Raw genomic sequence first — 20,901 nt, 5'->3', positions numbered from 1 at the left:
TGCGATGGATCATAGATGTTTTGTTATTTCTGAGGTTGCCACAATAAAATATCCCTTTTTGACAGAATGCTTAATTATTTTGTCAGAAGAACAAATGTATCATTGACAAAACTTGAAACATTTGCTCTAGCAAGGTATATATTTTCAAGTCACAAACACGAGGTCTGTAAAACTGACTGTATTATATTGTTTTGGCAATATGCTGATTGCCACATGTCTGACAATCTACCATGAGCAATTCTGCACTAACTACCATGAGTCAGTGAAGGAAATCTTTTCATTCCGTTTGGAAGGTACAAACTGTTTTGTTTTTCTTTCTTAAGGCATGTATTTTAGCTTCTCAAGGTGAAATTATCCTTGTCATCTCTGATACTGCAATTCAGGCTGGGAATGTAACAGAAAGAATATGTAGAACCAGCCAAACTCATGGTCATTCTGTGTGCTCTGCATCCACTCTGTTTTGTACCAACAAAACCAAGGGTTGACTTTTCACTTTGGCTAGTGGCTACCTTGGGCTGCATGTAAAGAGACCTTTCAATAACAAAATGTTAATTAATAACATAAGTCTAGCTGCAGGTCAACTGAGATATTTTGCAGATGCATTTTCCTCTTTCCTTGTATGTCTGTATAAAGTTTGTAAAGCAATACAGGGCCCATCAGTGTTGAGACTGCTTGGGTATTCACCCAATCTTCATGAAAAAAGCATTCCCAGCACCTTTACAAGGCAAGAACTCTATTTACAGAGGCATTAATGAGCCTTTCCAGCACTTTTCTCCCTTGCATGCCATTTCTCTGCCTGGGTTACAAGGGCAAACACAAATTCCCAGTGGCACAACTGGCAAAGGATCAAACACAGAGCCACACTGCTGATCTCTAGTTCAAGATGCAGATCAACTTATTTTAATCTATTTATTGAGGTGTCACACTTTTGCTGATGAAGTCTTTCTTAAATTTAACATTTCTCAGTGATTTTCTGCTAGGTGAGATAATATGCAAACCCATAAGCTTTTCAGAAAGGGTTGCAAAGAGTTCTGCTTTATTTGACCTGCAAACACAAACCATTAGGCATAGAGTTGGTTGGGTTTTTTACATTTTGTTTTACTTTGTCTTTTTTTCCTATTACTTTGGAGGGCAAAATATCTGTATTACTTAAACAAGTGATGAATCAAAAGCAGATCACATACTGCCTGTAAGTATTTAGAAGGCATAGCAGGTTCACTTCATGTGAAATATACATGGCAATTTCTTACTTTGATTTATTTAGTTTTATTTACATTATTGCAAGTTTTTTATCAGAGGAGAGGTGTTGAACAGGAGCCAGCTTTTGTTTTTACAAGGCCAGGATTAGTTTCACCATTCAGTAACTGGAACAAAAAATTGGCAGTTGTTTGAGGAACTTCCTTTCATGCTTAAACAATAATAAAAAAAAATTCTTCCAAATTTCTAAATGCCCAGGTGCTTTGCAATGGGAGGCATAATTAATGCTTCTAACAAACAGTTTGGGTCAATTTTCCCAGTGGCAGCAGCACATGGCTGCCAGGTATTTTCCTGGTGTTCTGCAAGGAGCCATGGGCCAATTCCCAGCACAGAGGTGTCCTCAGAACCCAAACCGGCACTTTTGTCACACATGGCAGCAACCTGGGCAGCAGCAAGCGAACACAAGAGTGACATAAACTTCCTGTCCTACCTGTGGTCTTTTCGAGTTAGGTCTGAGATACATTAGAAATGGGGGGAAAGGCATCTGCTGCTTCTCCCTTCAGTCAGGCAGCTGCAGCTACAAATGCAGCGAGAGCAGAGGGCCCACAGAGACTGTTACTAAATTTCCCTTAGGTCTTAGTTTGGGCACAGTGGGACTGAAAGGAATGTCATTTATCCATATGCCCCAGAGCACAGCACAGCTCCAGTCTAAGGAATGGAGCTTTGTAATTGCCCTCTGAAAACAATGTTCTCCTCCTGACCACAGCCCATGATCAGTGCATTACCATCATGGATGGGATGTTTTTCCTGAGAAGCAGAACAGAACACTAGAAATTCTCATAATATTTTCTTGTTTGTTTTCTTTTTCCTTGTCCTGTCTTCATCCAAATTACATCCAGAGAATTCACTAGCATAGAAAAAGAAGTGTTGCTATCCTGCTCTCCGAAAAGAACTCAGCATTGTTATTCTGGACTAGATCAAAGTAATTTGAGGAATTAGTCAAAGCTAGAACCAATTTCTAATTGAAAGAAGAAAACAGTTCCTGCTTCCTTGGTGGCAGGAATATTCCTGCCTCGTAATGCTGAAATGGATTTCAACGAAAGTGCATCTTCAGGTACATTATGGAAGTCAAAAAGATGTTTGACTTTGCTGACAGCAGAGTCACAAGAATAAATAAATAAAAATATCCTAAGCAGCCTGTGTGGTAATTATAAACACATGCAAAGTAGGCTTCTCATCCCTATCAGTCCTCCTCCTGCCAACTGACCCATCTGGGCATCAGGAAGGTCCTCTCATGTGATTTCTGTTTGAAGTGCTGAGGTGCTTTCTGACTATTGACAATGGTCTCTTTGTATGCTGAGCAGACCGGGGTATACTCACAGTCAGTCAGCTGATAGAGAAATTATTTTAAAGTTTTTTTCTGGGTTGAAAGTTGGAGAAAAAGCTGTTGTTAGAATTCTATAAATTAATTACTTTTTCCCTATTCAAGATAAAAAAGGAAAGAAAAGACAAATTAATCATAAAATCAGTGAGACATTTGAAGTTAAATAGATATATTTAACCCCCATGAAATATCCCAAAGTATGATTTAATTCAAGAAAGTAAAGATAATTCTTCCAGCAGTATCATGTGCTTTTCCTGTTCTCTAGTGAACCTAGTCTGATTTTTCTCTAGAAGGGCACGGGGACTATGAGTTCAAATGGACCAAAGAGGACAAACACAGAAAGTGTTTTGGTATTGCTCACCTCTCAGAAAAGAAATGAGTGATACTGCCGAAAAGAAAATGGTAAAGACTCTCACTGACCTGTGAAGTATCTTTTCACAAAGTGCAAAAGATCTTTACTACTGAAGTCTGGGTAGTGCAATAATCCTGCATCCCCCATCGCCAAGGTGAGAGGGCAGTGGGCAGGGTGAGGGTAGGGATACCCGCCAAGCCCTCCTGCTGGACCTATCCTAAGAATATTTAGCAAACAGCCAAAGTCAGCTGGGAACAAATGCCCTCAGCATGTCTCTTATCCCCACCCGCTGAAAGGAATCCTGCCCTTGGCACCATATTGCCAGGAGCATGGGATCGCCCTCCTCCACTTGTTCTTCAGCTTGCTCTGGTGCCAGCCAAAACAGAAGTCAGTCTATGGAATGCAGATTTTGGAAATTAAGCAGCAGGAATTCAGCATTTTACTTCCACTCTCCAGCAAATAGGTCCTTCTAAAGCATGTTTTTTAATTGTAAATTTTAAATTTTGCCTTAGTGCCTGGTCAGCAGTGGATTTAATCTGTTCAAGACATCAGGAAGTCTTTTTGACCTCAATTAATGCATTGAGGAACTAAGCTAGTAAGCGTTTGAGCCATTACTTTACCATCATAGGGACATATATATGTGTTAGAAACATGTGCTTTGCTAAAATGGTCTTGGAGCAGTTTCTGCATGCCTCTCTCCCCCCTTGGATCACTCTTGCCATTCTCTCTGTGCTGGCATTCCAAAGCTGCTGATTCACAGCCTGTATCTGGTCCTGTAGCATTCTTGCCAACTCAAAGCCCGATGGATTATTTGGACACTTAACTCGCTCAAGTCATTCTCCCTCTGTCACTGACTTGTTTTTTTTTACATTCTCTGTGTTATAAATACATTTCTGCAGGGCCCTTCCTCACTATATTTGATTAGCCTATTTGAATTATCAGAAATGAGATGTTTTCTTCCCTTCTTTCTTTCATTCTTTCTTGCTTTGGCTCAGTTCTGCTGTTGAGGATGAGAAGAGAGTTGGTGATTCTTGTACAGAGGCCTTCAGAAAGGCATGGGGTAGGTGAGAACATCTGCTTAGGAAGAGTGACTAGACCAAGGACTGGTGAGCTGTCATCAGAGAGTGAAAAAACTGAGCTTTCCAGATGTGTTACTGTGGAGAGTCACCTGGGATTTTTGAAACTTAACATTACGATATTTGTAGACTGACACATACCCCATTTGCTTAGTGTTGAATTGTATCTGTGTTAATTTATAATTGCTCATGAGTTTGAATTCTTCAGTCATGTAATACAATTTGGGCATCAAAGTTGATATGTGAGATCAGATAGCAGCTGATTTCTGCCTAACTTGTGGCTGTAAAGAGGCTGGGAACAGTAGAACAGTGACTATGCTTTATTACATGCATGGTAGGAGGGATGCCTTGCTTTGAATTCCTACACTAAACCACATGAAAATTACATGATTCATCTCCACTCCATCAAAACTGGCCACAGTCCCATCCTGTTGAAATAAACCAAAATTTGCAAGTAATTTCAATATATCTAGGATTACTTCCAATGAAATATATCCCTTGCCTTAGGCTGTTCTTTCCTATCCATCAGTTTCAGTGGGAGTTCCTCACAGAAAAAGCTGCTTAGAGCATGAATGGCTTTTACAGAGTGAGGTTTCTTCCACTGAAATGTTTAATATGGGTAGCATCTCTGAAGCCGTCTTTGCCAATGCACTTCACAACTATTATTTCCAGCTTCACTAGGGAGAATTATTTTCCAGGGGTGGGATGTGAATTTAATGTCCATGGCCCTTCAGTCTTCTTCTGTTGAAATTTAGTTATAGTGCCCGTGTGGCTGTGCCATTGGTGGCAGGGGGAACGTGTACTGGGAACAGGACAAGCAACACCTAAGCCACTAAGAAACTTTGTACAGTGCTTTCAGTGAGTGCTGGCTGTTGTTCAAAAGCCAAAACCAGCTGTCTTTCAAGAAACCTGCCTATAAACTGACACAGAAAGCCATTACTGACATGCAACAGCAGTCATATTATGTAGTGTGCAGATTGAGACAGGCTCAACACTGGCTGTAGTGGTCCTTGTCCATAGCACAAATAAGGAAAACAATCCAGATTTGACAGGGTTCTGTGTTCCTGCAGTTGGGTGTTCTCAGCTGCCTCCAGTCCACAGCAAGATTTGCAATACCAGGTTTTTTTCCTCCAACCCATCATTCCTGGAGTCTGACAGTCATGTGGCAGTTTTCACTTTCAGAGATTTTCTTGCTAAGAAACATGTCTCAAGTCTTAAAAAAAACCTGCTGAGTGTACACCCCACTGGATCAGAGCCAAAAGGCACAATGTGTGTGGGTTTTATTTGTTTTCAGCCAGTCATAATTTTTTTGCTTGCTTGAGTTCAGCATAAGGAAGTAGAAATATGTGGTCAGATCTATCCTTCAAATATGTAAGGTGTTGCTTCCAAGTTAACTGAAGCAGGAGGCAAATTTAGAGATCCTTGAGCTGGTTCCTGTAAGCTTTGCACCTCAGCTGCCCTGCCTCCTCTTGCTGCTTTTCTCTCCCCTGAGCACACGCCCTCAGGAGCTGGACACTGCTCTGTGTCTCACACCACAGCACAGAGCAGCTGCTGTGCCAGGACAAATCTGCCTCCTGAGAAACAGTGGGGTCCTGGCCAGCTAACCCAGGGCCAGCTCAGGAACCTGCCCTGCATTGCAGACAGCAGCTGAGTGTCCATGCACAGCCTTTCCCTAACTGCAGGCTGAGCTCAGGTTTTCATCTTCCTTCTACACATTTTCCCAGAGCAGGATGCGACAGGAGGCATTATGATTTCCATTGCAGGAATCATCCTGGAGGTTTTCAGTCTCAATTATTTAAAGCAATTGTGACATTATGGCCAAAAATAAAGTCTCTATCAGCAGATGGAGCTGAGCTGAGGTCACAATGATCCCATTTGCCGTATCCTGAATAAAAGCCTTCAAGATGAAACTAAAAAAAAGGTACTTGTGATGTTTCACCAGTACTGAAAACAACCCAGTTTAGTGCTGTCTGTGACTGGTGAGACAGCTCCTCTCTTTGAAGTGTCCTGATATCCCTTGTGATATTCCCTACACGAGGAATGGTTACCCAGGAAGGCCTGCTGCACATCCTTGATGATGGCCCATCCTTTTCTTCCCACAGAGTGACAGCTGCTATCAGACAGTGCAGCTCCACTGCCAGCCACGGCAAAGTCAGTCTCCTGGCAGAAAGTCAGAGTTCTGTTCTGGGTATTTTTCCCCCTAATCTCTGTACTTTTCTCACTAGAATTACCTTCCCTGTACTTTCACTGAAGCTTTCTCAAGCCTGAGAGCTGGCCAAAAAAAGCCATGTTCACAGTGAACTGATAGGAATTTGTACCAGGAAATGTAGTGGGAAGGACAGAGAACAGCAAAATTTATCCAAAATGACTATCAAAGAGAGGCATAAAAGCCAAACTAGGTTAGAGAGATGAGACTTCTGGGTGCCAAACACGACATCACTAGAAATCTTCTGATAGCTATGGTATTGGTATTTTGAAGACACTTGAGGAAATAAGTAGGTAAATGCAGGTAGATGCTAAGTCATTGTAGGAGCATATAGTAATGACCATGTGAGAAAGGCCACTAAGTCCAGTGGCACGAATGTAATTCACTTCCAGGAACTGTGCCAACCCAAGGCCTAATCTCTGCCAAATTATTTTGGGCCAGGTTTCTGTGGTTGCTGCTGAATCTGTCTTTTTCCATCCTACAGTAACAGGGCGTTTAGCCCCAGCAGACATATGAAACTGAACTAGCAATTTATTTCAGGGAATGGGCTTAATGTTCCTGACAAGATGGAAAGTCACCAGCTGGGTTATCTTCTGCACCTCATTCAATCAAATATTTTCATTATAGTGCCTATTAGACCAAGCATAAGTGAAAGGCAAATTTTCCCAGCATCCACAAAACTCCATAGCAACTGAAAGGGAGGCCATATACCCCATAATTTTTTTCTGTGGAAACAGTCAGTATCTAAAAAGGCACAAAGCCTTGACAGGTTTCCATACTCCAGTGAGTGCAATTTTAATGGTGTTTTTAGACGAATAATCTCATCGCTGCAAGTTGTTTGTTCAGCTGATCTGGCAGAGCTGGATGTATTATAGAAGGACGGATTATAAGATGTCTCCACGAAACTTCCAAGTTAAATGTAGCAGTCCTGTTAGAAAAGGCAGTGTCTGATGACATTCAACACCTTCAGCCAAATTGTTCCTGCTGCTGAGAGTTCTTTCAGGTCTGCTCTGGGATCATCACAGGTAACAGTGTCAGGTGCCCAAGTGTCGCCAACATTTCTCCTATTCTTGCTATAATTTCAGCACTGCATTTTATTCAAAGTGGGTCCTAATTCCAATTAGATTATTTGGTTTTCTGGTATGTCAGTATTCAGCAGAGTTTTTGTGCATGTTATCTGCCTTACTGCCTTGCCTTGTTGCTTGCCTCTTTCTGTCGATCTTTGCTAAATCTACAACTTCTTCTCTATAGAGGGTTCCATATAATTATCTTGTCACCCTGATTTACAGGGAATGAAAGAAGGCAGTAAATCCCTGAGAAATAATGTTTATCATCACTTGACTTACTCTGAGGGAAGGTTTTTTGAGACCATCAGCAAGGAGATAATTACATAGCTAGACTCAATGTATCATCTAACCCATCTTTTTGGTGCCTTTACTTATATAAAACAAATCTTGTTTCCTACACCTGCCTGATGCAGAGGTGCAGGATTACTTTAGTACTGCTAAATCTGAGGTGGGAAACGAAAATGTAGACTCCCAGTGAAAGGGAGCTGGTAAGTCTGTGTTGGCTCTGTTAAAAACTGAATCTTCAATGCAGAGCATTGAAGCACATTTATGTTATATTTTTAGGACTGAGATTGTATCACCAAACCTCATGTCTGCTTACAGAGGTCCAAATTAACTGCAGTTGTGGTGATTGGTTTAATGATTATGATGATCCATGTCTGCCAGGATTTGACTTGAGACAAACTTTGCACTTCTATGCTATCAAAAAGCTAAAAGATGCCCTCTGATGAGCTCTGGCCTGTGTTGCAAGCAGACAAATGCCCTCAGGGCAAGCCCCTGTACCCTCCTGCAATGCCTTAGAGTCTTCTGAAGTCTCCAAACCAGACAACTATATCAGTGTTGTCTGTATCAAGAGAAACTATAAGGTCAAGCAGAAGGACAAGAGACAATCCCGGGCAGTGGCCAGGTCTAAAGGAACAGAAAGAGAAAAGTCAGCGGCTGGTGGGCAGCTTGGGAGGGCAGATCTGCGAGCCATGCACCAGGAGAGAAACAAGGACAAACAGTTGGAAATATGAGACATAAAAAAGCCTGAAAGTGGGTTTGGCTGATGGCATCTGATTGCTGTCTCCAGCCACAGTCAGGCACTCCTCCAAAGCACCAAGACAAGGCGTCTGACAAACTGCTTATCCCGGTGGCTGCCAAAGGCTGTGCTCCAGCAGGAAGTGCCGGCGCCAAGGAAACTGCAAAGGAGGCTGCTAATTTTCATTCTCCAGGTTTGTTCAGTGTTTACCCACATCCGTCTCCTCTTCCTGGGCAATCTTCTCCCCCCACCCCTCTTCCCAGCCCACACGGAGTGACACAAGCCTTCTGCAGAAAGGACCCTGCCCCCCGGCCAGCCGTGACCCTGAGGGACTGATTATCGCGGCTATCAAGGCTATGCTGGTGCACGCCCACACAAACGTGCACAAGCATTGGCTGCTGACAGCTCTTACAAACAAGAAGGCTGGTTATGGAAATGAAGAATGGAATAGATGATTTTTGGGTGGACACATTTATTTTCCCCTTCCTGAGCCTTACTTTCTAAGATACAAATGATACAGATTATCTCTGGAGCACAAGCAAAATGTTAAATCAACCAGAACTCAGAAGGTTTTTCTTCTGAAATTCTTCATTTTGATCATACTGCTGACAAAATACTAAAAGACACCACAGATTCCAACTCTGTGTGGCAGTCTCCTGTGCTAAAGCAATAGCTATTGCCATAAGCTTTGAGCTTTAAATCAGGCATTTTTTGAAACTGCAAGTTGTGCCTGTTATACCGATGACATCAATGGACCACAAACAACTTAACCTAATGCATTAAACAAGCTCTGAACTCCCAGCAGATGCCAAACTTCAGATTTATCTATGCTATATTATCTCTATCCAGATTTTTTATGTGGCTGGTTTCCTTTGTCTGTGCATAAGCATCCTTTGAGAGAAAGGTTCATCACACTGAGCCGAGCAATTATAAACAGAATGAAAACTTCACTCTAAAACTAGTATTACTCTTAAGATGATGCCATCTTTGTTCTTAGAGAATTCTATTGAACATAGAGATGCATTTGTTTAGGTGATTTGACGCCATTTTATCTATAGCCTCAATTATGTAATCAAACACATTAAACAAATTCTCTTTTTTTTTAACTTGAATTCTTTGATGATAAAAGCTGCTTTATCCCAGAAACTTAATAAACCAAAAGGCCAGTTTCTAACACACTGTCAAGAAACTGGACCATGACAGTTTATGTTGCAAAGCTGGGATTTGGATGGTTGTTGGTGTCTGTAGAAAGTGGTAACCTAGTGAACCAGTTTGCTCTATTACAGTGAAAAAGCCATGATCCTGGTCCATTTGTATGCCATCACCTCAGGCTTTTATGGAGACTAAACACTTTCTTGGGCAGCAAGTTTTGTTCTGGCTCCTGGACCTTGTGTTTGTGCCTTGCACAGCATTAATTTTACCTAAGAATAGTTGTCCACTTCCATTACATCAGTCAGGGCCGGACTGTTAAGATTTTAGATCACACATTCAGTGAAACTCACTTTAAAATCTTGCCAAAACTATTTACAACCACAGCTTCAAAGGTCTGCTCCTCAGATAGATTGGTGCTAGCACTCACATCTGAATTTCCAGTAAAAGCCACATTGCACTGGAGGAGTACAGGAAATTGGCTTTGGGGACAGTGGCCAGAGTGGTTTTGATTCAGTGGTGGAGAAATTCTCTTTTGCCTCCAAGAAGCTTTTGATTTCTCTGCACCCACTGCAGCCTGAACCTGAACAGCCTGTGTCCCTGAGTTAATCCTTCTGTTTTTGGTGGTACTAGGGCTGCTCCCTGCTCAGTTGGTACTTGCCCACTGAGACCTAAGGAATGTGGCATTTCCTAACACCGTATGTTTATGTTGTAAGTGGTTTAAGGGAGAACAAAAGGAACCCTGAGTTTTTCAGTGGGTTCTATGGTTACCCACTGAAGAGACCTTCTCAGCTGCCCCTTAAATGAAAACAAACCCTGCTGCCAGGTCAGTATTTCTTTTATGTGTTGCACTGTCAGATGCATAACAGAGATAGTCTTCATCCAAGCATACTTGTTATAATAGCTCAGAAATTATTACATCTTTGGTATTGTACACTTTACTAATTTTATTTAATAACTTTTAAATATTTGTAATATTAATATTATATTTTAAAAATTAAAATATTTTTATTATTTCCACAACTTGTATGGAAGTGTCTGGTTTCTGGGTGGATTCAACTTCACCAAATTCATGTAATAACTTCATGGATTTCTGTAAGAGCAATATATGTCCCATTAAGCTTAAAATACTAAATATTGTCTTCACAATTTGACAGTTAAAATATATCTGTTTTTCTGAATGCTTTTTCACTTATCTTTCACTGTAGCAGTCAAAGGAATTAGTTTTGGAAGTGATTTATTCAAAGATACAGACTCAGCTGAATAAAAAGCTGAATTATGCCCTGTTCTCAATGAACATTTATGTTGCTGATTAAGGGTAGCTACAAGGACGTGAGCTTCTAGTGCATAGTTTCATTAGTGGACTGTACCTGCAGTAGTGAATGCATTAATTTACTTTCCCTAAGATTCTGTTTTTCATGCTCTGTGCTGAGACCAATTATTCAGCTGTGATTCAAGCACAACACAGTAAGAGATGAGGCCAAATTAAAAGCAGTGATGGAGCAATTTTCAGGACTAAAAACATTTACAATTCCAGGGGGCTTGAAGACTATAATAGCTAAAGGGGTAAGGTAGGTCAGAAAAGTTTTTTTCCCCAAAGCAGGCCGCAAATATTACTAAGAATTACAAGAAGCTCTTAACTTGTGAATACAGGAACAAAGAATAGCCCAAGATTAAACATTTTTATGTTGATATTATTACATTTATATTATTTATATGTGTGTAGCTCTGAAGCATTTAAGTCATACCTATTTTTTTCAACTACCTGAATTTATTGTACAATGCAGTTCCTTTGCTAGATAGTCACAGTGAGCCCTGTCACATCTGTTGTTTTTCAGGTGTGGAAACCCAGTCCTGCCTGCATGAAAAGAGGCAAAGGGCTTTGCATCTTTAGCCACAGAGGCGCAGCAGAAGTCACGAGAGCTGTAGCAGGAAGCACCATCCCTTGTGCCTTGTTAATTGTGGGCTGCTCCAGAGCAGGGAGAACATCCTCAGCACTACACTGCACATCTGTGTGAGCTGATATTGCCATGGTGCTGACAGCAATCCACGCTCATCCCCTGTCTTCAGCAAGAGGGTGTTGTGGGTGCCAACCCCTATTTTTGCCCCTTTCCCTGCTGCTGATGCTGAGGCTGGGCTGGTGGAGATGAATGCCTATGTGAGTCTCCTCAGCCTCTTGGGCGCGAAGCTCATTTTACTTTCAGGCTCCTGGTCCCACCTTGCTTTATGTTGTTTTTTCCTTCTCGTTCTCCATTTTTTTTTTTTTCAAATAAACTGTTTTAATTTACAACTGTGTCTATGCCTAGAATGGGCTGATCTGCAGCCCTGTGAACCATTCCCAGCTCAGGGCAGAAACATACAGACAGAAATCAGTAACATGCAGAACGCCTGGGCTGTAAACTCCAGCATTCCCAGAGTTCCAGAACTTCTATTCTTAATCCACTATAGCATTTGGTACTCAAATGCTAAAGGCAGTCAGCTGCACTACAGAGGTGTGCTGAAAGGCTTTTACTAAATATGGATTAAAAGGTGAATTGCTTCTGCTTCACGTACCTGAAGATTAGAGTAATCCCTCACGGCATGCAAATGAAATCCACTAAACCCAGAGACCTGGGCACTGCTGTGGAGAACACAACTTCCCTGCTCACCAAAGGAACCCTGGGTGCAACCAGAGCATGGAAAGCTTGCTTTGCTTCCCTTTCTGCTCAAATCCCCACAAGGAAAGAGGCTGTCTCACAGAGAGGGAAGGAAGCAGCATAAAACGGGGAGAATGGAAGGCAACTTTACAGCAGAATCCGGCAGAGATGAAAAGATCAACAGTTGGAAATCTGTCAATTTTGATAATCTCTTCAGATTACCCTGCATATGCTGGCTATATTCCTTCACAGTTTTGACAGAATAATAAAAATAACACCAGAAAATGGTTGGAGTTAGAAAAAAAATAATGGGAATCCATGGAACTAGGCAATACAGGGTAGCAATGACAGGTACCTCTGAGGCTGAGAAAATGAATCATAATGGAAATATCACCTTTGATGTCATTTTGCTATTAGATGTACCAAAGAAGTGTTGTTAGGTCAGTGCCTGGTATTTACAGCTGGGGATTGATTTGACCTCAAGTTCCTTCATTTTGTTATTCTGCCAGTAGTTAAAAGTACACATTGTGCTGCCAGAAGAGTGGCTACCCAGGCCTCACTTCAGGTACTTTCCTTGTTGGCCTGGCTCGCCTTGAACAGTGTAAAATAGCTTGTGGCCAGCAGCTCTTATCCCATTCAGTTTAAGGCATTTGCTATACAGCTGGGAAAGGAAGGGATTCATAAGAGAGACTCAGAGTTTATGTGAGTAAAGTACAGGAATTTTTACCAAAAAGAATTCTGCACCAAGGGTTGTTTTTTTTTATGGCTAGTCCTTATGGGTTTGTAATGTACAGATGTAATTCCTGATTTCACATGAGGAATCAAATATAGTTTGTCATCTGACATTGCCAAACTTCACGGATGAAAATAAATTGGCTTGGCATGGTGACTAAGCTCTCTAAAATAGGTAACAGTCCTACTAGTTACAGTAATTAATAACATAATTATGCAAAATGTGCTTCCTATTTTGCTAAAATATCTCTTAAATCTTGCAGATTTCTTGCTTTTGGTTGCTATTTTTGATTCTTATATTTACATGTTATGAGCAGGGAATTTATTTCCTGGCACTAATAAACTTGCATCTTTGTTTACTGGCTAGCTGGGAGCTATTTGTAAATATTTCTGCATCACTAACACCTCTTATTTCCAGAGAGATCACTAAATACTGGAATACCAAATCAGCAATTACAAACCTGCTAATCACTACAGTGGTATTCACCAAGGCTTTCTTTAGGCCAGACAGGTTAATCTCCCTCTGCTGCCTGTACAGCCAGGAGGAAATTTCTATAGCGAAATTCGGAGTGGAAACCCAATATTCAAGTGCTCTGAACAATTCTGGGGAGTAACTTGGCTACAGGGGGTCTCCAGAGACAGCTTCCCTGGGCTGCAGATATCCCTGCATTATACCCCATGATTTTTTTTTCTATTTAAGAAAATAAATTCTAATAAAACAAAACAAATAACAGTCATGCAAAGGACAAAAATGAACAAAAGGAGAAAGCTGCTGATCTCATGCTTCCCTGTAGAGAAAATGAGGAAAGGGTGGAGAATCACCCAGGCACTTTCTGATTATCCTGTGAGATAGGATGGGAACAATGAGGCGGTTGGTGTGAGCCTGAACAGAGCACTTTCTTTTTGGCACTTCAACAAATGTTGGCAGCATTTTCTTTTTTAATGTCAACATTATGTGCACAGCTTCAAGGTAAGAGTTCTAAGTCATTCAAGTTAATTGATACATCAGGGATGCGGAACTGGAACACAATGTCCTTGATGCTACTTAAAAGAATTGCAGAACTATATGTTGCCCTTGCAGGAGGGACTAGAAAAATACGAATGCACCACAAAAGTGCTGGCTAGAAATGGGGGGGGGGGGGGGGGGGGTCACTGCAGCCCTTTCCTTCAATGTCTGTCTCAGATTGATTGAAAAACTCTGAAATTATGTCTTCTGCTCTACTTTTCATGATTAAATACTGTCCTGCCTCCCAAGATGAATCTACTTTTGTCTTATGCAGAGCTATCCTTTTGCTGGCTGTAGGAACGTTTCCGTATAGAAGAAGTGAGTACGGTTTGCTCTGAATTTCCAGCTGTCTGCTGCAATGTAGCCTCAAGGCTTCAAAAACAAGGAGTTTGAATTTGGTGTGAGATGTTGTCAGTGCAAAGACAGATCCCTCTGCTCAGTGGAGAGAAGGAACACTGCTTACCAGTAGCTGTTGCTCATGGGATGTATCACCTGCACATGAACTCAGGCTGCAGCTGAACATCCATCTGTGATGAAGGCATTACAGACGCTCAGGCCATGTCCTCTTCACCCTTACCTTGCACTTGTAGGCTCCTCTCCTCAGACCCTGTCCTTCCATGTCCATGGAGGTGGAGCAATGCCTGAGCCACCCATTGCCACTGGCAGCACCGGCAGGGGACAGGGCAGAGGGAACAGGATGGGGAGTGGATGTTCAGGCAGGCACCACGTAAATACAGGGTCAAGAGAAAAGTGCCAGGGCAGCCAGCCTGGCTTCCAGCTGCCATTCCAGAACTGCACAGGTCTCCCATAGATCATGTGTCACATCTGTCAGCCTGGCATGGCTTTTCTTGGGAATGCCCAGGAGTATGACAGGGGACAAGATGTGTTCACTTGAACAAACCAAGCCCTATGGCTCCAAGAATAATGGTTGCTAACAGAACACTTTTTTAAAATCCTGTACAATATTGTCTGTCAAAACCATCGGGTGTAAAAACAGGTGTTGCTCATGTTCCAGTTGAAAGTGCCCTGACTGAGAGGAAAATTATTCTCTGAGATTCCAAGTTTTGTGAGAATCTAGAGAGGCTCTTCAGAGCCCCCAAGCCCCCGACTCTGCCCCCAGAAGTGACAGCTCTGCACAAACTTTACAAAGCCATGGTCTGCTCTGCATCGCTGCAAGGGCAGTGCTGCAGTTTACCTAATCCAACAAAGGCAGTATTTGTCCTGCTACAGTCAGGTAGGGAAGACTTGTAAGACTTGTCCTAACAGTATTTTTATAATCACACACTTCCTGTGCACAATGGTCACTGGGTGTAACTGTAAATAAGGATTGCTTTTGTCATTAAGTTCAAAATGATGAGGTTTCTCCATTGCTTATGTAGTGATAATGAACTGAGACACAGGGGGATGACAGCTGCCAAGGCCAGCCAAGGGTTTGGTGCTCCTCAGACGGTGGTTCCAATTTAAGTATCTTCCATCTCACTGCTATGCTACTTTTACAATATAATTCACCCTTGCAAATCAAAACTGACTTCATTACAGTGTACCCACATAGTGAAATCTGTAAGATCTTCAGTGCTTGAAACCCAGAGCACTTTCTAAGTTTTGCCACCAGTTTCCAGGTTTTAACATCAGTTATTGTTCTCATGTGAGCAATACCCCTGCATTCATTTCACTGAAAGATGTAGCAAAGGTGAGGAACTAATCCAGCACTACAAAGAGAAATCTTGTGTCACCTTCAGTTGAAGCTCAGAAGATCCTGCCTGCCATTCATACTTCTCATTTACTTCAATCCAGGTCTTTCTTTCTGCAAGCTGTATGTTCTGCATAGTCCAATCACAATATTAAAAAGTGAAGAAAGGGTGACAGTTGCCTGTTTTATTTGTTTATAAACAACATAACTGGATGTGGCAATCTCCATGGCTCAGAGGGGAGGACACAGGCTGCAAAGGAGATGCCTTCAGACCCTCTGGAAGCCAGGCTGTGAGCACACTCTCCAAAGGTAACCATGGCTCCTTGGTCTCTGTATGCTGAGATATTCCAACATGAAGTCATTTGATATGAAAGGTGAGTTCCAGAGTTCAGAGGGAGCTGCAATCTAGCAGTTTGTCACTCCTTAGAAGTTACAGCTTGTCTCCATGACCAACGAGAGCTCCCAGGCAAAGGCCAGGAATCTCTGATCCTTCCATGAATCAGCCCTTGCTTCTGAAATCTCCTTCTGGCTTTGGTTTTTAGTGAATTCAAATGCAGTAAAATCCCTTCCCGAGGGATGTGGGCTTGTTCCTTTGACAAATAGCTGCTCCTGTCCCTTTGTCTCAGCACGACTCTGCTCCCACTGACCTTGGACCAGGATCACCTTCTTCTCCCAGAGTTTAGCAAAATGGGTACTTAAACAGGGCATCCTTAAGCTGTAAAGACCTTTCTGAAATAAGACAAAATTAGGATTGATATCAGCAACTGTGTATTTATACTCTGCTGGCCTCAAACCATATTTAACTTTTAACCAGGTTTGCTATGAGGTTTGTAGCCAGATTAACTTTAAAAACACAAGAATCCATAAAAATGTCTTAAGACCTCTGATTTCTGAATAAATATATGCTAAATAAGATAGTTTTGAGTGCTGCTTTCAGAGTAATTTATTTTTAACCTTAATCTTTACTAACTGTAAGACATAGTTTATTTCTCAGACGTATATGCTAATTTTCAAAGAAATTGGTCATATATGGCGAGCAAAATTCACGTATGATGTCAATGTAGGCAACATACTGGTATATTTTCCTTCTGCTTTTCTAGTATAGCTTACACAATTTTTTTTGGTGGCACAAAATAACTCCATGCTACATTAGCTATATAAGAATTGGTTACAGAAAATGAAGCCATGGTTTTGAATGCTAGAGATCAGCACCAGGTGTGTATGAGAATCATAATTAGATAATATTAACTTGTTCACAAAGTGCCCTGGATTCACCAACAGTTAGCTAGATGTTCAAGCCTTAACAAATAGCAGCATGTGACTGAATTAGTGATTTTTGAAAGGTAATCAGCAGCTGGACTGGAACCTATCCAAAATGAAATCCTGCCCTGTTATGCTGCTGGCATGCTGGGAATCAGCACAGCTGCTGATTTCACAGAAATAAGAAATTAAATAGACCCTGTGCCAGTGCTTAGTCACCCTCAGTGAAAAAGCATTCCCTGACATTCAGAGGGAGCCTCCCATGTTTCAGTTTGTGCCTCTGGTCCTGCCACTGGGCACCAGGACCTGCTGCACTGTGCAGGCTACTAGAACACTGTTTGCTCTGGCAGAAGCTCAGCCAGTGCCAAATACTGCCCCAGAGCCTACAGGCTACCTGGGAAAGAAGCATATTCAAGTTTTTACTCATGAATAAACTCACAGAAAATGTGTGCAGGTCTCCATCCCAATGCATGTCCCATCACTGCAGGCCAGGTTGGCCCTACTGGCACTGTCTGACCTGCTGTGGCTACTCCTGACCTGTGCCTGCCACCTGCTTTGGTGGTGGTGGTGTGCTTGGACTGTATGGAGTGAAATCTTTCTAAAAACTGGTTTGTTGTGGACTGGGAGATCACAACTCTTTCCTCACACCCTCACAGATGAGTGATTTTAGCTATTTTGCTAGTCCTTCTGACTTCCTGCCTTACTTAGTTCCGCCAGCCAAGCTATAGAGCTGTATACAAGTTACTTCCAATTACAAATTAAACTGAAATCAAGAGCAAGATTGCACTAAGAAATAGCACAAGACAAAGAACAGCAACAGGCAGGAGGGAAAACACAGTCACCTGCTTTATCTAGTGGTGTCTCAGTGCAAGGGAAGGGAGATGAGAAGGGAGAAGGCCTGGCCTGGCCATGGTGGCTCCTCTGACGGACACCAGCAGTCAGGCTTAGGAAGCAGAACCAGGAAAGGTGCAAGTTTAGAAGATTTCAGGTCAAATCTGTACAATGATGATTTCTGTGGGACTGGCTTGTGATGCCAACTCAGCCAAGATGGACACAGCTCCAGAGGCACTGTAAATAGACTGTAATGATGCATGCTGCTGTTTTCCCTGGTCAGCATTTGTTCCATTCTTCAAGCCTAAAATTCTAAGCAACTACTGCTTTATCTTAAAGCTTGATTAAAGTTGACCATGAGTAATCTGATACATACTATTCATGTTATTCCTGAGGGGAACAAATGGATTATTCAAAGGCACACTAGGAAAATTCTGGAGTCTGAGTGTACTGGTTTTGGCTGGGGTAGAGCTAATTTTCTCCACAGTAGCCAGTGCAGGGCTGGGTTTCAGCTTTGTGCTGAGAACAGTGTTGGTAACAAGGGATGTTTCTGTTACTGCTGAGTGGGGCTTACACCCTATCAAGGCCTTTTCTGCATCTTGGCAGGGAGGAAGCTGGGGGTGCACCAGGAGCTGGGAGGGGACACAGCCAGGACAGCGGATCCCTCCTGACCCAAGGGATATTCCAGGCCATATGATGTCATGCTCAATGTATAAAGCTGGAGGAGGAAGGACAGAGGGGGAACACTGAGTGATAGGGTTTGCCTTCCCAAGTCACCATTATGCATGATGGAGCCCTGCTGTCCCAGAGATGGCTGTCTGGCCCATGGGGAAGTGGTGAATGAATTCCTGGGTTTGCTTTACTTGTGTGTGCAGCTTTTGCTTTACCTGTTAAATTGTCTTTACCTTGATCCAAGAATTTTCTCACTTTTACTTTTCCAGTTCTCTCCCTCATCCCACCCTGGGGGGTGAGAGAGTGAGTGGCTGTGTGGGGCTGAGGGGCCTGATAGGGTTAAACCACAACACTCAGTACAGAGTGTGCTGTGGGCTTTCCAGGAACCTGAAGGCAGTGTCTGTCTGCTGGCCTGGCAGGCAAACTGGGCACAGCAGCAACTTGCTGAAGCAGGATTAGTCTGTATCTCTCTGGGAACCAGTAAGAAAATTGGAACATTATCTAAGACTTGATTCAGTGAAAGTTTCTTTTGTATTATTTGTACCTATTGTTACTGCTGCCCCTCCATGCCCCTGAGGCTGAAGGTGGCCATTGTCTTGAGGAAGTGCCTCAAGGATGGTGGGGGTTTACTGAGCAGGTACCCACAAGCAGAAAGTGCTAACAGGAACAGTGGCTGAGCATCCATTTAGTTACAGGTTACTGCTGGAAGGGATGCCAAAATCTCAGTACATTACTGGCTTTCTGTACAATGGCACCTGACCTGTAAAGAATCTGTAAAATCTGTATTTTTGTTCTGTTTTAGCAACAGGCTTTAATCTACTGCTTTCCTTACTGCAAGCTGCTGTACGTAAAATCTGCTTTTTTAGTTTTGGGTCCAGCACTTCCAAAAGGATTTATTGGCTTTTGATACTTTATTGCATTTTGATACAATATTGCATTAATATGGGTTTGCTTTATCTGCAAGCATTTTTACAAAAAACACACTATATAGAAAATTAGAGCTTATTAAAACCCAAGTATTGTAAGAATTACTGGCACATCCCTGAAGTACCATCTCCCAGAAGCAAGAGAAGTGAACAGCAGCTTTGTGCCAGAGCATCAGCAGATGGATGATGTTTACCCCAACTAACCAGTTTGTCTCCTTTCAGTTCCTGCTTCAAACTATCATGAAAACATCAACCAGACAAGTATTTCTGACAGCTACAGACTGATTTACACTGGTAATGCACTGAAAAAACCACAGAGGAAAGGATAGCAAGTCTACAGACTGCAGTGAAAAGGATTTTATCTGTGTCAATGCCAGTGGTTGATAATACCTGAAGACCTGAGATAACAGCATTGATGAAAGAGGATTGTTGTGAACACCTCATGTCTCATCAAACCTGTCTTCTACTGAACCCAAAAAATGCTGGTCACAGCACTCACAACTCTGCCATAAGAAACCCTGAGCTGCTTTTACAGCAAGGTCTAACAAAGTGAGATGGGGATTTAAAATGTACACCTGACACACTGAGCATCATCTCTGGCTGAATGGTACTGAAATAATTATTTGTATTTACTGTCCAGCACTGTGATCAGTGGAGGCCTGTTAGCACTGAGTAAGACTGAATACATAGGACTGAATTGCTTGAACAGACACTAGGAAAATGGGAATCACAGTGGAACCCAGAGAAAAAGAACATGTCTACCCGTGTTAAGTCATTGCAGCCCCTTAGTGGAAAATCAGTAACAGCTGCAAGTTCTGCAACACTGACAGTGCTCTTCAGTTACTGACAGCACAGGCTCCACAAGGTAAGCAACTACAGTCCACAAACACCTCTGCAATCACAGTTTCAAAAAGGTAAGGAGAACACCATTCTCATCTGCACTTAGTCTAGATTTGAGGACATGCCTTTTAAAAAATGGCTATAATCAGGCTCCAGCAAGATCGGAGACTGCTTGCCAGTCACCACCAGCAGGAAAGCCACAAATCAGTGGTGTGTGATTAGGATGACTTCTATCCAAGTATTTGAAAATGTTGATACTAAGAAGCAGGAAAAAAAACCCAAACTAGCTGTAAATCAGCAACATAGGGCTTTGGTAGTTTCATCAAAGCATCACTTCTACAATTTTTAGCTTCTTCACAACTTGCCCATTACTACCACTTCCTAAACACCAGTTCTAGGCAATACCTGGATTTAGATTAACACACAATTTATAAACTGGAATAGAAATTGCTCCTAATGTCCCTGACCACAATAATAATTCCAGATCTGGTAGAGCTCCCTACACTGGGAAAGCATTACACCCTCTTTCAGTGTATTCAAGGGGTAATTCTTCCAGCAGATGTGTTAAAACAGGACAGGAAGAGAAGACTATAAAGTTTTAACAGAACTTGGGAATGTGAGTGGTTTTGCTGTTGCATGTGTCAGGAGATGATGCACATGAGAATGTGGCACATCTAACTAATAATTCAAGATGGGAAAAAAACCTTAGTTAATGCTAAAATATTTGCTTTCCCTAATCCCTACTGAAAAATAGCCCCCATTACACTGAAGAGTTGCAGCCAAGTTCGCAGTGCTGCTCTAAACATCTCAATCAGCATTTTCTTCTCGTTGTTCTAGACCACCCCCTAACGGCGAG

This window comes from Corvus hawaiiensis, chromosome 1 (genome assembly GCF_020740725.1).
Source record: "Corvus hawaiiensis isolate bCorHaw1 chromosome 1, bCorHaw1.pri.cur, whole genome shotgun sequence".
NCBI classification, from domain to species: Eukaryota; Metazoa; Chordata; class Aves; order Passeriformes; family Corvidae; genus Corvus; species Corvus hawaiiensis.
Note: the sequence above shows the minus strand (reverse complement) of the source record.